Source organism: Crocodylus siamensis, chromosome 8, assembly GCF_052110815.1.
Source record: "Crocodylus siamensis isolate JL-2025a chromosome 8, ASM5211081v1, whole genome shotgun sequence".
Classification (NCBI taxonomy): domain Eukaryota; kingdom Metazoa; phylum Chordata; order Crocodylia; family Crocodylidae; genus Crocodylus; species Crocodylus siamensis.
In genome coordinates, this window is record NC_143402.1 from 68,601,053 (window position 1) to 68,615,809 (window position 14,757).

Below are 14,757 nucleotides of genomic sequence, written 5' to 3' on the forward strand. Positions count from 1 at the left end.
CTCTCGGCAGCCAGGATCATCTCTCCCTCTGACAGTCGTGGGGGAATCAGCATTTCCACCCCCTTCCTGCTAACAGCGTCTCACTGCTGGGAGGGCTTGGGTGTGGGAACCGCGCCCTGTGCCGCAGCGCCAGGGGCCACGGCAGATGCAGACAGGACAAAATGTTCTGGGGCACATTCCTGAGTGAGTGCGCACATCTGCAGCATCTGCTCCAGCCCGCTCAGAGAGGCGTTCTTCTTGCAGGCTTTTCCTTCGCACACGGCTCGGCCCTCGCTCCGACTGCTACCTGAGTCTGGGTTATCTACCCCATGACCTGCCGTATCACAAATCTCCCGGATCTCTCAATCCTGGCACCAACCCACGAAAGCACGGTATCTGTTAATACAGCTCTCCAAGAACATACAGCTGCGTGGTACACAGTCTATCCCAAGGGTTTTACATGCATGTACCATAATGCCTTATATTCTGGGCAAAATAATCATTCGGGATGGGCCAGGCTCTCTTCTTCTCTGTCTGCCCTAGGACTGAGAATATGCAGCAAGAGAATGTAATATTATGATATTATATCCTTTGGAGATGACTAATTGCAGCCCACGTGTGGCTTCTCTTTAACTCTTAAAACCTGTGTGGTGAACAGGTTACAGGGGTGGGCGGATGAGAATAGGATGGGTTTCAACACAGACAAGCGCAAGGTGATGCACCTCGGGAGGAACAACCGGCACCACACCTACAGGTTAGGGAACTCCCCTCTTGTCAGCACGGAGGTGGAAAAGGATCTGGGGGTCATCACTGACTCCAAGATGAACATGGGCCGGCAGTGTGGAGAGGCAGTCAGGAAGGCCAACCGCACCTTGGCATGCATCCACAGATGCATCTCGAGCAGGGCCAGGGAGGTGGTCCTCCCCCTCTATGCGGCACTGGTCAGGCCGCAGCTGGAGTACTGCGTCCAGTTCTGGGTGCCGCACTTCAGGAGGGATGTGGACAGCATGGGAGAGGGTCCAGAGGAGGCCACTCGCATGATCAGGGGGCAGCAGGGCAGGCCCTACGAGGAGAGGCTGCGGGACCTGAACCTGTTCAGCCTCCACAAGAGAAGGCTGAGGGGGATCTTGTGGCCTGTCATAAACTAGTCAGGGGGGACCAGCAGGCATTGGGGGAGTCCCTGTTCCCCCGAGCACCGCCAGGAGTGACCAGGAATAACGGTCACAAGCTGGCAGAGGGTAGGTTTAGGTTAGATATCAGGAGGCGCGACTTCATGTTCAGGGCAGCTAGGGTCTGGAACCAACTTCCAAGGGATGTGGTGCAAGCTCCTACCCTGGGGGTGTTTAAGAGGAGGTTAGATGCTCACCTTGCTGGGGTCGTTTGACCCCAGTACTCTTTCCTGCCATGGCAGGGGGTCAGACTAGATGATCTGCTCAGGTCCCTTCTGACCCTAGAAACTATGAAACTATGAATGCCTGACTCAGAGAAAGACAGAGCACACCACAACACAGCCTTATCTCACAGCTTTATGTACGTACCGTAGTAAGTGATAATTGTACATACCACATACCGGGCTATATGCATATATGATACTACTTGCACAGGCCTTGGTGTTGTTTCAATTATTAGCAGTTAACAGAGGTCACGTCTACATGAAACGCTGACTGTGCAGTTGTTCCTGTGCAGTCATTTACTATTTGCCTACCCAAGTACTAAACGATGGCACAGTAACCAGTGATACTGCGCAGTAGAGTCCCCCACAGCTTCATAGTTTCATTGTTAGGGGCTGAAAGGGACCTTTCATGGTGACACCGACTGCACAGCAGCTCGTTACTACTACGCACTAGCACCGCATCACAGTTTGTGTCCCGCGACACTACAGCACAGTAGTAACAAGCTACTGTGCAGTAGTAATGACCTACTGCACAGAGTCTCGTGTAGATGCGGTCAGAGAGGGGTAGTTAGCCATGTTAGTCTGAAGTCAGACAGAAGGCAGGGTAGACATGCACCTTATAGACTAACTAAAGAGATGCACAAGCTTTCCTGAGCCTGAGTTCACTTCATCCGGTGCATCTGCTTTAGTTAGTTGATAAGGTATATCTCTTCCCTGCCCTGTAGTAGTTAACAGTCACAGCATCCTTGGGAGGTGAGAAGAATAAGTCTGGGATTAGGTTTGCATAGAATCATACAAGGAGTTAATGAAGGAATTTCCTGGAGTTCCTGGCTCCTAATCTTGTGTCTGGACAATTATACTATTCTGCCTAATACATTATAAAGAGACCGTAATAATCTCTACACTTAGGATGCAATCAAGGTTCACCCCTAAGCCCAGTATTCACATGCACACCTCAAAAGGAAAAAAGGGAAAGCACTTGGCTGAAAAATGTAGGTGAGGAATGACAATAGGGAGAAAAACGTTTTCCCTGAATAATGCTTTGTGGGGTGCTGTTCAAGTCGCAACCAGTTGAAAGCTGCTCTCTTTGTACCATTGAAAAATCATGTCATTTTTTTCAGCTGCCCTTAGCTTTATAATGGAAAGGTTTAGACACTTACATCCTGCCCCTACACCAATTCAGGCTCTTGTTTTCCTCTAGTATAATAGGGCTGGGCAAAAAATTGTCTTAAACAGCACTGTGATAAAGGAAAGACTGGCTAATGCAAGTATTGAATTGTGTTCTATGGAGCTAAGACGGTTTAAACCCACAGAGGATCTGCCCCTATATTCCTAGCACAGTGTTAGGGTGATAAATTAGTCACACAGCTGCATTAAGTACAAGCTTGCTCTTTATCTAATGTCAACATAATCCAAGAATTATAATATTAGCATTCTGCATTTAGAAGATACGTGTGTGCATTCAACAGACCTGGAAGGGGATTGTTCTGTGCCAGGTAACTATAGTTACTATAGGGATATTGTGCAGTATATGTTGAATCAAGCCTTTTTTTGAACTGAAGCTAAACTGCGCTACTATATTTATATTTCAAAATTGCTAGTTTTGAGATTCTCACAGAGGTCACACACATCATCACCTCAGTCCCATGCAGTACAAGGGAACAGGCCCGGGTTCTTTTGTATGGTTAAATGGATCTATTCAGACATTTCAGGCATTGAGTATTGCACTGGGAATCCTGACGGCTAAGTCTGATGCTGTCAGAGGATCTGAAAGTGCCAGCAGACCTTCCTCTCACTGCAGAGAGGTTGGCTCCCAGCAGGGGCCAAAAGTCACAATGCCACAAGGCCAGATCTGACAGCGCACTATTAGTTGCCTTCATGGGCGCGTCCAGACAAGCACGCACGTGCGTCTTGCAGCATCTCAAAGCCCTTTGACATGCTGCAAGAGGCACATGCAGGAACAAGAAAACATTCCCCGCGCTGCAAATTTGCAGCGCGGAGGCAAAATTAGACCCCTGGATAGCCAGGATTCAAAAAAAACCATGGAGAAAAAAAGTAGGGCAGGGCACCTGAGGCAACTAAGTCTGGGTCCTCCACAGAGATGCTCTAGTAGCAGCCAGAGTATCTCTGTGGCTGGCCCTTGCCCTGGTGCTGAAGCCCCCCAACTCCTGCCCTGCCCGGCCCTACCCCCTGCCTGCCGCCGAGCCCGCCCGATCCCTGCCCCACCTGGTCCCAGCCCCCTAAGCCCCCTGAGCGCCTCCAAGCCCTGACCCCCCAGCATCCCAGCAAGTAACCCCCACAAAAAAAACGACCCCTGCACTCACTGGCAGTAGGAGCTGCTGTCAGGGTCACTGGGGCCCCCACCCCCCGCACAAGTGGGGCTGGTGACAGCCCCAGCAGCCCCAGCCCAGGCCCCACTGCCCCCCACTGCCCTGTGCTGCCCGGGGAGGCTCTACCAGGAGGCCCCAGCGTCCCGCCAGCCCCTGCTTCTGTGTGAGTAGAGGCTTTTTTTTTTTTTTAAAGTGCCGGAGGCTGGGGTTGGGGAGCAGCCACTTGGGGGCTGGGCATGCAAGTGGGGGATGGACCCAGGCGGAGCAGCCATTGGGGGGCCTGGAGAGTGGGGGGGCAGCCATCAGGGGGGCTGCAGAAGCCAGTGGGGGAGGAGGCCAGGCAGGGCAGCTATCGAGGGGCTGGGGAGCAAGCAGGCCCTGCAGGGGTGTGGTAGCCCCTGCAGGGGTCACTTGGCCCCTGTGAAGGGGCTGTAGCCCCTGTGTGGGGCAGCAAAACATATAGGTATTTAGAATTCACTTTATTATCATGATAGCGACTCTGGTAGTTTTCCAAATTGCTTTAACACTGTAGATATATCAATAAAACATTGCTGTCTCTCTGTCTCTTGCTCTCTCTCTCCCTCTCTCTATATATTGGTATTTTGTTTTAATTGTGGAAGAACATGGATTTTGGGGTATTTTACAGAGTGATTCTGGGATTTTTTGCTCAGAGATTTTTCAGTTTTCCAATAGGGACCACCAGAATTGCTGCTAGGGAACCCAGTGGCAGGACCCTGCCTGCTCAGAGCTGGTACCTTGGACCCAGCTGGACGTGGCTGACTTCCTGGCCATTTGGGGCCAGGAGGACATCCTTTGACAGTTCAAAGCAGGCCACTACCCCCAGAACATTTTCTGGGCGATAGCTGCCCAGATGGCCAGGCAGGGGGCACACGTGCCAGTAGTGCTGCACAAAGGCCAACTCTGCAGCTTTAGCTCACTGGCAGCTGGCCCAGAGGGGCAGATGCCTCTACTGGCTCTGCAGTCCCCATCCGGGTCTGGCAGGTGCGCAGCAGGTCACAGCCAGGCAGCATCCTCCACTGCCAGCCTGCTGCAGTGGGTAAAGGGTGCAGGGCTGCTTCAGCAGTGCAGCTGGCACAGGGGGTAGTGTCACCAGGTACCAATTGGCTGGGCCCCTGAAGCCCCCGAGAGCGAATAGCCCTGAGCTACTTGCCAGGGCAGCTTTTTGTACTGATGGGGCCAGGACAGGACAGCTTTTTATACTGCTGGGGACAGCACAGGTGCTGGCCCCAGTTCTAGCTCCCCCTGGCTGCAGATCCAGGAGGAACCAGGCAGAGTTATTTTGCCCCAAGTGGCACAATTTTCCCCACACCAAAGTGCATGTCCGGGCACATGTGCTGCAGCAAAAAGCCCTGGCTCAAATTTGCACCGCTTCTATTTGAGCTCTTGCAAGCGCACATGCTTGCATGTGTGGACACGCCCCATGTGATCCTAATCAGCCCTGCTCCAGTCCTTGAAAAGGTGCTAATACAAAAAGCAAGTGGGTCCTCCTCCTTTTCGCTCCTGTTTTGTGACTTAGTTTCATGGCCAAGATGACAGCATGTTATGAAAACAGGAACATTCATAGATTGTCAGGGGCACAAACAAGGTGGAACAGGATCGTGTCTGGGTACCTAAATCCACTTAGGCACCTAATAGCTGGGGTAGGATCTGGCCCTCAGTGCCTTCTCTCCTGGCTTGTTCTGGGAGTCAGAGAGCTGTGAGCCACTGCCCTGACACTGAAAAGTTACTAGGAAGAAGGAATCACTCACCCAGTAAAACAAGGCTCCTGGTTACTTCATACTGCACAGGCAGACTCCTGCATACCTGTAGCTGGGAAAAGCAGATCCTCCTCAGGCCAGAGTATAGCATTATCTGAAATTCTCCCCTGGTGTCCATCTTCAGATCTCTCCCCTTTCTAACAAGCCCAATCTCCCAGCCCTACTACTGTTTCTCCCTTTAGCTGACACACTCAGTCCCCTGCTCCCCAGAGAGGTTTTTTCACCTCCCCTTCTAAATTAGCCTTCCATGCCCCTAAATTAATCTCCTGGGAAGATGTAATGAAGGCCAAAATCTAAATGCAAAAGCCATTATAGAGGAACAACCATATCTTTGGATTATACCTACTGCATTCTGCAGTGCAGAGATGACCAGCTCATTCATTTCTCCCAGGCAGCCTAGGGCCTAAAATGACATATGCCAGGTTACAACAATCAGTAGAGGCCTCTGACCCAGTCCCCAGTGACACTCAGGTCAGAGATCACAGGCAATGCAGTCACCGAGAGAGCCATAAGGTCCCAGTGCTCATTCCTGGCTGGCTACCCCACTGGAGAGACAGGGCAGTTGGCATATGCCCCAGCCAGGGCTCCTGGGGCACTCAGCTGGAGTGGTTTGTGGAGCGTGCCTGGGATTAGTGACACTCCTGCCAAGGAAGAACAGAATTCCTGACTGCACCTGAGCGGCGTAGACTTGCTCTTGCTCCACAGAAGACGCCAAGCTCCCAATGAGTTCCTGCAGGTACATAAGGCAAGTAAGCTCCAATGCACGACTGCAAGAGAGAGTCACAACCCTCATGCAAGTATTTTCCCCCTGCTTTGAGAAGAGTCTGATTGTGGATGTACCCCATGGGCAACATGGTCATTAGCACCATGTTGCAATGGTGGAGACTGGCTGAGTGGAGTAAGGATGTTCTGGTGAACCAGGACTATAAGAGGGAGACCTGGATTTGTTTTTGGCTGGCACCCTTTGTTATACCCAGTAAGTTTTGGCTTCTGACCTGCAGCCTTTTCCTCTTCCACATGTTGATCTCAGGATCCTTGTCCACATATTTTATCTTTGGTGGGTACAAACATTGAGAGGCTTTCAGGAAGTTTGAGATAAGCATGCGCGAGCTAGCCCTAGGTAAGAGCAGAAATCACAGGTTACGTTCTGCGCTAAGTATACAACGCACCTAGCAGACCCTGCATTTCATAGCTGGGTGCCGGAGCTGTGGGAGCTGGAGAATCCATGTCCCTGATATACAGACTGCTCTTCAGTGCTGGCCTCTCTCTCATTTGACACACACCTGAGCATGGTGTGTGGTTATTATGATTAACCACTTGTATTACAGCAGTGACTGGAGGCCTGAGTTGATATATGGCCCCGCTGTGCCAGGTGCTATACCCATGTGCACCGTACAGACCTGCCGCAAAGAGAGTACAGCCTAAATAGGCAAGACAAAAAATGAAAGCTTATTATTACCATTTCACCAGTAAGGAACTAAGGCAGAGAATGGTTAAGTGACTTGCCCAAGGTCACACAGGTAACATGTGGCAGAGCTAGAATATAACCCCTGATCTCTTGAAACTTAGTCTAGTGCTTTAACCATTAAGCTGCCATTCCCAGCCATCTCTGTGCCTCATGCACTTGCCCAGTGCCTTGACACTTGGGCTGTATATGCTGCAAGGGGCTGTTGCTTTGTTTACAGAAAGACTTCCCCTCTCTTCTGTGATTTTATTCGAATCATAGAAGCATTTCAACTGATCTTACAAAAATACATTTGGGGTCCATTTGAAACCCAGGGTTTAACTCCCCCTCCACTGCAGGAAATCCCATGGGACTTTAAGGACCGCAGCATCAGATTCAGAAGCTGTGGTCAGCGCTTTAGTTCCTCCAACAGCAAGCTGGATCTTGGGCTCAGCATTGCCTGAAGGAAGAATGCTCCTCGGCAATGTCATTAAGAGTGAGTGATTTACACCCTCTCCTGTGGCTCTTAGCAGTTCCTGATGTCTGTCCTCTAAGTCTGAACCCAGCTGGATCCTCCTCAGCTTCTGAGACCTTGTGGTCTCAGGCTGGTTCACACTGGAAGTGCAGAAGTATTAGGCAGCCAAGCAAAGTATGCACTTATGCAGCATGGCTGCAAGGGGAGCACACTGCACCCAGACTAAAAGAGGTCTCAACCCGTAGGTCATGACCCAAAAGTGGGTCACAAAAATATCTGACAGGGTCACAAACAAACTTTAAAAATGGATTCTCCTTTAAAGGAGAAAACTGTGGGAAACCATGGCTTTTCCATTGCAGGGTGGCAGAGTTTCAACCTGCGATGGGGGCTCCCCTGCCCCATACACCCACCCCTTACCCCACACACCGGAGGAGGCTGGGGGCAAGGGGCAGCGGGTCGGGAGTGAGGGGCCATCGATGTTTACAAATGAGTCCTGGTACAAAAAAGGTCGAGAACCACAGGGCTAGAGCAAAGGACCAAAAGCAGACACAGACCAAGCACTCCCAGGGCACAAAACTCTGCCGTCATTTTCCTTACTTTTTGATCTGCATCATTAACTTCATCTGCTCAGCCTTTATCAGGTATGAAGAGCGCTGCTTGGGGATGAACAAAACCTGCTTCTCCACTACCGACAGCTGGCGAGAGTCTTGCCTGAAGGGAGTTTTCCTCCATGTTGATGGGGAGAGTGGGAAAATGTCGGGATTCTGAAGAAGGAGAGAACACGGCATAAAAACCTCAGCAGTTGATCACTGGGCTGATAAGTTATACGATATGGGACTGATAGGGACAAAACACAACAGACCTCAGGCAGGTTTGATATTGCTATATCTGTAGCTACACACCAGTGCTTCCAAGGGAAAACTCTAATAAGACTTTTATAAAGTCTTCCCACGTGAGACTCTAAGAGCACTTTATAGGCATTAATTAACTTTCTTAATGCCTTCCAGAGGGGGCATTTTATGCTTCTTCATCTCCACACTCCTTCAAATCTTTCATCAAGACTCATTTTGTAGGTCAGCCCTTCCGCACTGAGCTCACCCATGGGACCCTCTGCTCCTGCCTTCCAGCCAAAGTTTGTTCCCTCGAGACTTACTCTAAGTTATAATGGAGGCATTTACACAAGGTGCGTTACTGCACAGTAGACTCATCGACTGCACAGTAAAGTGTCACCATCTACACAGGCACAGCACTTACTGCACAGTAAATTAGTCTACTGAGCAATTGGCTACTGCCTGTAAATACAAGTAGTAGATTTACTGCACTGTTGCTACTACACAGTAGTGCACGTGTAGACAGCTGACCAGGAGCAAATTGCTCCCCGTCAGCCCAGGCAGCAGAGGGTGGCCGATCTATCCTTTCCCCCAGGCAGCTGCCTGCTGCCCAGCTCAGCTCTGATCTCAAATTTACTCCCAACAGGAGCCTGTTTCGATGCGCTCCCAAGGAAAACTTACTGTGCAGTACTTTACTGCGCAGTAAGCTTACAGAGCACTAATAGCACATAGAGATGCACCCAATGTATGTTTGGCAAGACCTGATCCAAGGTAAAGTTGATCTCCTGAGTTCCCTCAACTTCAGGGTAAGCTGTGCCCCTTCTACCCACTGAGGATCTAATGATCCTATAAGCCATCCACAATGTACTGTGATATGAATATCACATGTATTTTTATCCCATACTGAGGAGCAAAGTGCACACTTAAACACACATCTAAGCTTCCTCTTCTGTTGTCTTAGCTTTTGCCCTTCCCTGCCCTTCATGTTTGCCATTGTTGTGGTGTTTAATCTAAACCCAGCCTGTAAGCGACTTGGCACACAAGCTTGCAGACTGCAAATACTGTGGCAGTGCCAATGCTTTAGAAACAGTAGTTTTCTGGGCACAGGTAAGCTGAGGCACAAACTAACGTAATAACTGGGTTTTGGTCACTCAGCAAGTCAATGGCATGAGCAGGAATGGAAGCTACGGTCAGATCCTCTGCCTGAAGCTGGACAGCAATGGTGTCATCACATTGGGAGGGGGGACAAGAGACCAGGTGGGGCACTGCTTTTCTTTCTGGTAAAGGTGTTTTTGCTCTGGCATCTACCCCGAGGGGAAGCCTGAGAACTCTTTCTGTGCTCAGTTTGTGAAGAAAGCCGTGGCTGGGATGAACTTTCTCTGCAGACCTGAGATCCGAAGGGCATCAAGGACCATACCTGGTGGCAGAAGTGCCTTCGTACAGGAAGCTCCTGCTGGTCCTTGCCAACTGAGGAAAGGAAAAATATCCAGTGAGGAAGAACAGAAAGTGGATGTTAGGTTCTTTCCCCAGCAGTAGTGATCACTTGGATCCCTGATCTCCAGATCGTCACCTGCTCCAATCTCATGACCCTAACCCTACAGCAAGGGAGGGAAGTGTCTACATTGCATCAAGTAGCAACTCGAATTGTGCAAGGCCAGTGGATAAAGGACCTTGTTGGCTCGTCTCACCATTCTTGGCACAGGCCTGGCACTGAGGATGTATTTCTTGTGATTGTTTGTTTTTCTATTCTGTGCAAAAGAAACCCAGCATCCATCCCTGAACAACCTGGGTGTCATCCCTCCCAGACAGTAACTCACTATTTTGCTTGTCCATCTCAGCCGCAAGGTTGCATGGTCCCACTCCTGAGCTGCTGATATCTTGAAGGCTCTGCAACGACATCTTCATGCTATGCATTTCTGATCCAGAATCTAGCAGCCCTGGAGAAATCCCTCACATTGATCGAGAAAGCATGGGCTACTTCTATGGGAGCAGTCCCTATAACCAATGGCCAAAGATGCTTTAATGAAAGCCCCGGTTCTCCTGGAGATTCACTTAAAAGCAAGGAGGTAGGGATAACATGATGTCATAAGGAGTAATGGTTATGACATTGTCACATTCCTCCCTCTGCTTAGACTTCTCATCCATCCAGGGCTCCTTCAGGCAATAGGCAATCAAGAGCCATGACGGGTAATGGCAGAAGAGAGAGGGAGAGACCCAGCCAAAGTAAATAGGGGTTCAAAGAGGGCTTGAAACAAGAAGGAGGCATGATATCCAGTACTGGCATGAAGGTTCACCACCCCAAGCAAGGGCACAGCTCCTACAAGGAAGGACTCTGCGCTCCATGGAGATGCTGTGGTAGGAGTCGGGCTTGCACTGGAAGAGTGACACTGGGGAACCAGAAAGATTGGGAACTGTGTCACTAGGACTGTGATGCCCATTATATGGGATATGTTTTCACAGCTCTCTGACATTTGCCAGCCTGGGTCTCTGTATAATCCTATGGTTGTACAGGGATTTAGAGGCATAATTGCCCAGGGGCTTAGCGCGGGACCAGAAACCTCTCTAACATTGCTGAGTTGCTGTGGGCCCCTGGGTAAGTCACATTACCACTCTGTGTCTCAGTTCCTCCTTCTACCTACCATACCCAGAATGTGGTAAGTCTTATCAGAGCTGCAGAGTGGGTCAGAGATGTAGGCCCAGCACAGCTATGTACAACAGACACACCATGGCAGAGATAGGCTGCTCCAGTCAGAAGGGAAAGCTGCTTCCCAAGTAGGATGTCAAGCCACAAGATGTGGTCATTTGAAGAAACCAAGCCTCAGGCAAAAGCTAGTGACAACTCGCTTGCCCTGGGGGTGAGACCTGGGGAGAGACTTTGAAGCAAAGAGCAAGGAAGCTGCTTTATGGGGGAATAAAACAGAGTGCTGCATTTGGCTCTAGTCCCGCTGCTGCAAGTTGGGCTCAGGCCGTGAGCACAGAAACCCCAAGACTTCCTACCAACAAGCCCTTGCTCCTGTGAGGGAGAGTCCTGGCTTATTTATAGTTTCCCAAGTGTGGTGGATGTTGAGGGAGTCAAAGGTGTGTCTGTGTTTCTTCCAAAGCGAATCCATAGCCATCACATTGGTAAGTAGAGTCGAGCTATACTTGTGCCCAGGGCTGGCCGTGTTACATGCACAAGAGAGAAACCGTCCTTCCCCACAAAGTGTTGCTTTCTTTTCATGAAACACAGTCTAGCTCTGAAGTTGTCTCTTGAACCAAAGTGAATCAAGTTGAGCTGAGCCAGTGTCCAGAGCATAGAAGCAAGGGCTGATGTTGGCCACCAGGCTGCAGCTAATCAGGTATAATTAAGCAGGAACAAGTTCTGGTCCTATTCATATTTCATGTTGTAACAAACCTGCAGCCATGTAGCCATCTTTATGGGCAGTGGTGGTGCAGTCTATAAATGGGGTTGCCTATTTTAGTTCATATGCTTAACAGGATACAGCCTCTGTAATGCTATGTGAAGTTGTTATCCACTCTGAAGGACTAGCTAAACTTCAGCCTAATCAGCTATTTAGTAGATTCATTTAACATGGGGGTTTTTTTTTCCTCTTTACAGAATCACATGAATTTGATATACTTCACATTTTTATACTTCCTCTTTTAAGAATGCCAGACAGCTATAGTAAGAGCAATTTGCATGCCTCAATTTATTTTGGGATACTTTTCTTTTGGAGATAAGTGCATGAAATGAGCTAATTGCATAGGATGATGCCTTATAAACAAGCCCACTATAAAAGGGAATGTGTGAAGTTATTTACTGAGCTTGCGGCAACAGCCCAGAATTTGCTAATGTACACTTTGTGCCATTGATTAACCATGATTTCTCTGAATCCTAAGCAATGCATTAGCTGAGCTGGGCTGAATTGATCTTCCCAGCTTTCATTCAGAAATAATCAACTCTGTCATATCGTATGGGAGCAGCAGAGACAGAATTTGGAGCCCCCTCCTTCAAAACCATGAGCCCGGACCACTTGACCTAAAAGGGACTCTCTGTTGGAAGCGCCGGGTACGGGACATGGTTGACAAGTTCTCGTTCCATCCAGCAGACCACAGGGGCACACAGACACCAGCTAATTGCAACATGGATATTTATTACAATACAACTTCTAAACCAAGTCCAAGAACAGCCAGCCAGGGCTCTGCGACTCTAAACTTGAAAGACAATGCAAGAAACTGTCACTGAAAAAAAATCAGACCGTTAGCATTTCTTCTCGCCTCCTCCCCTTGGCCACACACCCATTGATACACGCATATGGGATGCAGGAAGTGACACAGGAGACTTTCATACACGTCCATGAAAAAATCAACACCTCTTTCTGTATGACATGAGGAACTCAAGCCCTGTGAACATGCCAGCTACATGGAGGGAATATGCTTTTAGCTGCATTTGGATATCTTAAGCTTGGCCAGCCTCCCAGCCAGTTATCCACCATCTGGGAGCACGCCGCCATCGCTCTTTCACAGACGGAGTCATAGGAGAATAAACGTAACCTTTCATTGTAAAACTGGACGCCAGAGAAGTAGCCTAGTTATTTCTGATGGCTTTTAAGGCAATTACAATCAATGTCTGACTAAAGCCTCAACTGTAAAATTAGTTCACTGATTCATGTGCGAGATACAAAACAGTCTCCAGCATCAAGCTCCTTTGAACTTGCTAAAGTCATTATTGGCAGGTCAGACCAGAAATCACCTCCTTGCTCCGGGATGTGGAAGTGGGGCCTAATTCCCTGCAGCCTGGCACCTTTTGTCCTTGCCCATGCCATGCAGAGCAGCTGCTAAGATTCTGCTTATGTCAGTGTTTTATACTCACTCGGTCCTGGCCTTGGGGGCAGGACTGAGGAGATGTCCCCGAATGTCCCTGTGCTTTCATCCAAGCTCCCTCCCAGTCACAACCCCACTCGATTTCTGAGGTGACTCATCATACATCGCATCTCATCTCCCAGAGCAACTTAGTTTGATTGGTGCTTTGTACTGTCTGATTTTCCCCTCTCCCTTTGAAACACTTCATTGCAGAGGGTCCTTTTAGCAGCACCCACTTCCTCCCTGGGCTGGACAATTTCTTCCCCACCCACGCACATTCTGGCTCTCTTCCATTAAGGCTCTTGGAGACAAGTGCCTTTGTTTGACACCATTATTGTAAAAGCAAGCTTGTCTGGGCTTGTCCCTATGCATTATTCTTGGAAGACAGCCCATTGTGGGAAAGCAGGGAGAGGGGGAGACATTCTTGTAAGAAACACAGCTATAAATCAGCTGGCACTGATGACAGGCAGCACAAGTTTGTCCATGTAACGAATTACTCTACAGCAATGATCAACACACCCCTCCCCCAGTTTCCCTTGGAAGGAACCCACTGTGCCAGACAGTGGTAGAGAGATTTAGGGGTGAAATCCCAGCTTTCTACATGCCTCTGAGTAAATCAGGGTCAGCCAAGCCTGCTAAGGATCAGATCCTGTGAAAAGCACTGAGCTGCTCTTAGGAGCAGAGCCGTAGGAGTTTGCTAATCAGAACAGTGGCCAGGGAGTGCTGGCAACATAAAAGCTGTACACGGGTTTCACGCAGTCTTGTTTGCTGCTTAAAGGCTGTTAAATTGCATGGAGGGACTGTGACCAGAGGCGTTGTTGTTGTACGTAATTTTAGCTACAACCAGAAAGAAAAGCTCTGAAAATAAACCCAAAGCCACAGGGAGGGTTTGATCTTTGCTTAGCATGGGCTTTCTCTGACGTCTCACTATGGGCCAGAAACTCTGAATGTTCAGCGTCCAGAGCTGGGACCAGGGTTTCAGATGGGACTTGGTTTTCAGATATACAGTTCCCCTATTTTCAACACCTGAACCTGATTTAGGGCTAGCTGCACCTCTGTCCCCTCTTTCAAAGGTACCACTTTCCCCATGATTTAGGGTTTAGGTAGCACTAGGCGGATGGCCCTTATGGAAACACCCACCGCCAGCTCCACCCACAGCAGGGCCTACGTAAGAGCTGGCGAACCAGCAGCGCTTTGTCCTTCCAGTCTAGAGTCCGAAGAGACTCGAGCTCCTCACTGGGGTCTGAAGAGGGTGCAGAGTGTGCTGCCCAGGGCTGAGTCAATGGAGAAGCATTGGGACTCTGGAGGATATTCTGGGTGTTGAGATCATTGTGAGACTGTAGCGAGGGCAAGACGGCAGCAGACTGACATAGAGAGACAAGCCATAAGCCTATAACCCCTTTCAAGGCTTCATCTCTCTGGCCTGGAGTCCCATGACTCTCCTGCTCCCAGACCTGGCTAAAGGCTACAGATCCTTGCGCCCTAACCAGGATTGCTCAGCTTGTCTATGAAGATGGACCTCTTAGCAGCTCTGCCCTTGGAGGGCTGCAAGCAGTGGAGACTGCTGCAATGGAAAACATCCTTCTCAAAACGTGTAGACTTAACAGTAAAGAGGCAGCGGTACAAGATGTGTCTATGTTCTACCAGATGTATCTCGCCTCCTGGCCTAGGTAAACTTCTGATGTC

General features: G+C 49.5%; 1 long non-coding RNA gene across 1 annotated transcript; it reads right to left on the reverse strand.

Moving 5' to 3' along the window:
* Positions 1-6,171: 6,171 nt before the first annotated feature.
* Positions 6,172-8,126, reverse strand: LOC149858983 (uncharacterized). The gene is made up of 3 exons (XR_016443964.1): positions 7,997-8,126; positions 6,476-6,596; positions 6,172-6,210 (listed from the first exon to the last, which is right to left on the reverse strand). It is a non-coding gene; the product is annotated as an uncharacterized LOC149858983 (long non-coding RNA).
* Between the last annotated feature and the right edge of the window lie 6,631 nt (positions 8,127-14,757).